Below are 6,533 nucleotides of genomic sequence, written 5' to 3'. Positions count from 1 at the left end.
TGCTTTCCTGTTTAGTCTGGTGGTTCACAAGACCAGCTAAAGAGAGTCAGGAAACTAAACAGGCATGCATGATTACATTTGGGAATTGAGCCATGGAGGACCATATTTGTGGGTGGTGGAGTGTGCCAGACTTACATGCCCCCTTCACCCAGGACAGTAATGGATACTCCATCTTATAAGTAGATTTTTGGAGGAGGCCCCTGAATTCTAGATGCCCAGCAGAGATCAGCATCTGTCCAACCCTATGAGTGTGTTGATCTAATCTCTCCAGAGTAGATACCACTGGACAAAGTCCCAAAGTTACGATTAAAGCTAGATGACAGCTGTTGGAACTTTCCATTTGGAATTCTGCATCATCCCTGCTCAAGGAGTGCATTAATCTAACTGTCCAGACAAAACTCCAATAGATGGTACTTCCCATTCCATCCTAACTTGTACTGGTAGCAGGGAAGCTGAGAGCCATTTCAACCAGTTTTGGTTTCAGGCCACTACAGCTGGCAGCTTGGTGAACAGCACAAAAGGAGAAAAGCCCTTGCTTTTCTTGCTCCCTAGCTCCCTAAAAGGAGTGCATTGCTCAGGAAGAAATATAAATAAGGGAAGTTCAGCATAGGCAATGAATATCCATATGTGTCCACAATTTCAACCACCTAATTAGAGACAATTCTTTCATTTTCATTAAGGATTTTTTGTTGTTGTATTTTCTGACTGGTGTGTGTGTGTGTGTGTGTGTGTGCACGTGCACATGCAAATGTATTTCTTTTTATATCATTTTTTTTCTTGTTATCATACTTTTGTTATTTTGATTGGGGGGTGGGGTACTGAGGATTGAACTCAGGAGCATCAACCCCAGAGTCACATCCCCAGCCCTATTTTGTATTTTATTTAGAGAAAGGGTCTCACTGCATTGCTTACTGCCTTCTCTTGCTGAGGCTGGCTTTGAACTTGCCATCCTCCTGCCTCAGCCTCCCAAGCAGCTGGGATTACAGGAGTGAGCCACTGTGTCAGCATGTTTTATTTTTTGAGGGTCAGTGGTTTGTTTTTGTTTCTTACTCTTTCTTTCCTTTTATTCTCCCTAGTAGCCAAATTCTCGTTCTCTCTCTCGTTATTTGATTTCTTTTATTTCTTTATTTTATCCTCCTTCTTTATGACCTTCATTTGCTACCTGTCTTCTACTTATTCTTTTTTTTACCTTTTGAATAATCTAAACTTTCTCTTGCCTTTCTACCTATTTTCTCTTTTTTTAATGAACTGTACATGTATTTTTTACCATCTTTCAGAACTATTTAGTTTATATAATTTCTGCCCCTAGAATTCATGTGGCTGTGTTTATTAGCACTGTGAATGTTATAGTTGACCCCTGGTGTTTAATGTTATAGTTTGTTATTGCTCCGGTTGTTAACTGTTGACCTCACCATCCTGTTTTTATGGTCATTAGTGTTATGAATGTCATAGTAGGCACCTGATATTTTTAAAATGTTGTATATTCTTTGCTACTGCTCCTTGCTATTATTTATTTCCCTTTTTTGTGAGGTGCTAAGAATCTAGTGTGACACTATGAGTTCTTGGAGTAGATGCTGTGCTGCTGAGCTACACCCCCAACCCACCTAAGAGACATCACAGCCTTCCTTCCCACACAACTGAATCATGTTTGAACTTCAGGAATAATTTGACACAAAGACAATAGCATTCAAAATCCCTAACCAGGCAACCAGACCCCAATTAGAAACTGCTGAGGGAGGACCCTTGGGTCCCACTCATGGACATCTGCTCCTATAGCAACAGCAGAGAGAAATAACACAGACTATGGCCACTACACCAACAAGGGGCCTTCATCGAGATCAATCACATACCTTTATATCACACAGAATTGTCGAATTTAGAAGAGCAGTCACAGAGGGTGTACCTCATATACCCTGCCCTATACAACACAATTGCAATCTTGTGAGATATACAGAGAAATTAGGATCTTCAAGCTGTAACACAATACATACTGATCAAAGTACACTAATCACCCCCAAAGAACTAGGAGGGAAATAATAAAACAAAACCCACTTGAAAATATATTCAACAATTCACAATACCCTATACAATCCCAGAACAATTAATTAATCAAGAGAAGGCTTTTTTCCAAAAAAGGTCCTCACATAAAAGTGGAAGAGAAATCCATCCCCATGTATGCACAAATCTCAACATAGAAATGCAAGAAATACAAGAAACCCATGGATGGATTTAGTAAGTCAGTATAAGATATGAATGAGAAATTTAGTAGATATATTTAAAAAGAACCAAAAAAGAAATTGTGGAAATAAAAGACAATAAATCACATTAACAGTTCAAAGTCTCCAAGAGTACAGTACATAGAAGACAGAATCTTAGAGCTAGATGACAAAAGCAGCCAGCCTTAAATATTCTAACAGTATTAAAGAAAAGAAAGTAAGTAAAGCCACAATGAGAATATATAGGAACTCTGGGACAACATTAAGAGATCAAATTTAAAAATCATTGCAAATGAAGAGGGATCTGAGATACAGGCTAATGGATAACTTTTCAGGAAAATAATACAAGAAAAAACCTTGGGAAGGAGATGGACATCCAGATGCAGGACACATTCAGAAACTCAAATAGACAAGATCAAAAAAGAACTTTTCCATAACATGTTACAATTTAAAATAGCTAATATACAGAACCAAGATAATATTTTAAAAGCTTTTAAGAGAAAAACATTAGGTCATATTTAGTGGTCAGAAATTGTTGAAAGCCACAGCCAAAAGGGGCCCCAGCAAATTTCTAGCTGCCAACTGATTGGCTCCTCTGCGGTGAAGCTCATTGGGCTGTTTCCCTGCCCTTTCAGACCACAGAGCTGCTCATTGGGGGACTTTTTTTGGCTCCGCCCACGTGACCCAGCCAATTGGCCTCAAGAGCAGGAGGAGTGGGGGAGGTTGAGAGGCTTGTGGGAAGCCGGTGGTAGCAGTTGGGCTCTGAGGGTTTTTCCTGAGGAGCTGTGTGGTGTGGTGTGTGTGTGTTCTAAAAATAAAGTTTGTTTCTTTTGACAAGTGGCTCCTGAATTATGCCCAGCCAGACTGAGGCAAGAAATTACTTCTGATTTCCAGCACAAACTCTAAAATAGAAAATAACTCCCTCCCATCCCTCTGCCCTATCTAGAATTCATCTATTCGTCCCATGTCCCCCTCCCTACCCCATTATGAGTCAGCCTCCTTATATCAGAGAAAACATTTGGCATTTGTTTTTTTGGGATTGGCTAACTTCACTTAGAATTATCTTCTCCAATGCCATCCATTTACCTGCAAATGCCATGATTTTATTCTCTTTTATTGCTGAGTAAAATTCCATTGTGTATATATGCCAAATTTTTTAATCCATTCATCCACTGAAGGGCATCTAGGTTGGCTCCACATTTTACCTATTGTGAATTGTGCAGCTATAAACATTGATGTGGCTGTGTCTCTGTAGTACGTTGTTTTTAAGTCCTTTGGTATAGACCAAGGAGAGGGATAGCTGGGTCAAATGGTGATTCCATTCCCAGATTTCCAAGGAATCTCCATACTTCTTTCTGGGGATAGCAAGGATGGTGGAATACGATAGACATCATTATCCAAAGTACATGTATGAAGACACGAATTAGTGTCAACATACTTTCTATACAACCAGAGATATGAAAAATTGTGCTGTATATGTGAAATAAGAATTGTAATGTATTCCACTGTCTTTTAATATTTTAAAAAATCAATAAAAAAGAAAATAACTCCCAAGGTTTGATATCCAGCAAAGCTATCCCTTCATTTAAAATATATTCATAAAAAAATAAAAAAAAGTATTTGTGCCCCAATATAAATTTATTCTTCAGAATTGAAGAATAAATAAAAACCTTACAAGCAGAAACTAAAAAATTCATGACTACTAAACCAGCACTACAGAAAATACTTAAACAATACACATAGAAAAAATTAGAAACAAACTCCAGAGCTCACAAATGGATGAATCTCATTAGAAGAGTAGCTAATCAAATGAGAAATAGGGCTGAATTGAACATTATAAATAAATCAAAATGCAGGGGTTAATAAACATCTCTCTAGAGTAACACTGAATGTAAATAGCCTCAATTCTCCAATTAAAAGATATAGACTGACAGAATGGATTCAAATTCTCAACTGTATGTTGTTTGCAAGAGACTCTCACAGGCAAAGACTGTCAGTCACAGACTAGAAGTGAAAGGATAGAAAATGATATTCTGTGCAAACAGATCCTGAAATAAAGGAGGAGTAGCTACTCTCATGTCTGACAAAGCAAATTTCAAGTCAAAATTAATCAAAATAAGGTCATTTCATACTGTTTAAGGGACAATTCAGCAAGAAGACATAACAATAGTAAATATTTGTGCCCCAAATGTCAGTACACCTGATTACATAAACACTTCTAGAGTTCTAGACTCAGATGGACTCCAATACAGTAATATGAGGTGATTTCAATACACTACTCTCACCAATAGATAGATCATCTAGACATAAACTCAGTAAAGACTCTTTGGACCTAAAATATATTTTAAACCAAATGGGTCTAACAGACATCTATAGAATATTTCATCCAACAATAGTTAAATTCATTTTCTTCTTAGCTGTTAATAGAATCTTTTCCAAAGTAGATAATATTTTAAGCCACAAAGCAAGTCTTGGCAAACATAAAAAAATCAGTATAATTCCTTGCATTTTATCAGTTAATAATGGAATGAAATTAGAAATCAACACTAAGAAAAATTACAGAAACAATATAAACACATGCAGGTTGAACAATATACTTTTGAACTATGAATGACATAGAAAAATCAGGGGAGAAATTAAAAATTCTTAAGATCAAAGAAAAAAAAGAGTTACAAAATATCAGAAATTACTTGGGTACTATGTAGATAGTTCAAGGAGGAAAGTTTACAGCTAAGTGGACCTACATTGAGAAACTAGAAGAAAAAAAAAAACCAAAAAAAACAAGTGAACAACTGAATGATGCATTTCAAAGGCCCTTTAAAAACAGGAACAAACCAATTCCAAAAACAGCAGAAGGAAGAAAATAAGTAAGATTAGAGTTGAACTAACCAAAATAGAAAAAGTTCCAAATTAATGAAATTATAGATGAAAAAGGAGATTATAGAAATCCAGAGGATCATTATAGACTATTTTGAAAATTCATACTCCAACAAAAAAGAAAATTCTAAAAGAAATGAGCACATTTCTAGATACATATGACCCAAAAACTGCACCAAAAGGATACAGAAAACCTATACAGAAAAATAACAAGCAATAAAATTGACACAATAATAAAGAGCCTTCAAAGAAAAGCCCGAGACTAGGTAAATTCTCAGCTGAATTCTACCAGACCTTTAACAAAGAACTAATGCCAGTGCTCCTCAAATTCTAAACTCATAAAATTACTCCCAGTTTGGCACTGGAAAATCCTAGTTCAAATAATGTTTTCAGATACAAAGACTTTAGTTTAAAAACTCAAAGAACAGAGCTGGGGTTGTAGCTCAGTTGGTAGAGTGCTTGCCTTGTATGCACAAGGCCCTGGGTTCAATCCCCAGCATCACCAAAAAAACAAAATTAAAAAAAAAATAAAAACTCAAAGAACAGAAATTTAGAAGGGGCCACATTGGCTACCTATTAAGAATGGAAAGCTGAAATTTGAACTTGTTCACATTCTTTCTTCTCTTGGCTACTTTGATACTTTCCTTTCCCAAGTATGCCAAAAGTCTGCTTTTGAGTCATAAGTTCAGCCTTTTTTTCTTAAAGTGATCGCTCAGTCCCAGATACTGAATGATACTGGTAAGCTTTGTTACTTTGCAGTCATATTGGCTAGAAATATGTGGTTACAAAGCAGTCATCAGTCAAGGACCCTAGGGCCAAGAGAACTTGGAACACTGAGCCTCACAATACAAAGGGAGCTCAAAGAAACAAGTTCCAGTCACAGCCAAATAGAACCACACACTCCAGCAACTCTGTTTCACAAATGGAATAGGGCATGTCCCGAATTCAGAGAAGAATGCCAAAGATTCCCAGAAATTGAGTCTAAACAGTTTAGCTCACAATCTCATAAAAAGGATATTTTATACTCACAAAACACTATTGTTAACAGTGATTTATGAACAAAGTGAGATATAACTGCTCAACACAAACAATAGTACCCATCAACATAGAACTCCCACAAACTTCCTGGGCAATCTTGCCCTTCAGTCTTACCACATGGTCAAGCCCACAGGCAAGACTTCCTGGGACCCCAACCAAGGCAGTTACAACACCAACATAACTTTTACCAAATTGGGTGGAGGTCAAGGTCTGCTAATCATAACTTGCATATAGAGGAAGATAGACAAATGCCCAATCCCAAACCAGGACCCCTACCTTTTTTAGTGCACTACCCACTCCTGTTTTCTCAGCTTTGGCGAGTCCCACTATTATTCTGTACATCAACCCCATCCTAATATATTCTAATCCTCCTGCATCCTCATCTTGGCCCAAAAGTCTCTC

General features: G+C 37.1%; 1 non-coding gene across 1 annotated transcript; it reads left to right on the top strand.

The window, feature by feature from the left end:
• The first annotated feature begins 5,525 nt into the window (after nucleotides 1–5,525).
• Trnat-ugu (transfer RNA threonine (anticodon UGU)) lies at nucleotides 5,526–5,598 on the top strand. The gene has a single exon. It is a non-coding gene; the product is annotated as a tRNA-Thr (tRNA).
• The last annotated feature ends 935 nt before the right edge of the window (nucleotides 5,599–6,533 follow it).

This window comes from Marmota monax, unplaced genomic scaffold, assembly GCF_021218885.2.
Source record: "Marmota monax isolate L192 unplaced genomic scaffold, Marmota_monax_Labrador192_F-V1.1 WCK01_AAM20220418_F8-fsc00007, whole genome shotgun sequence".
NCBI classification, from domain to species: domain Eukaryota; kingdom Metazoa; phylum Chordata; class Mammalia; order Rodentia; family Sciuridae; genus Marmota; species Marmota monax.
Note: the sequence above shows the minus strand (reverse complement) of the source record. Positions and strands in the feature narration are given on the sequence as shown.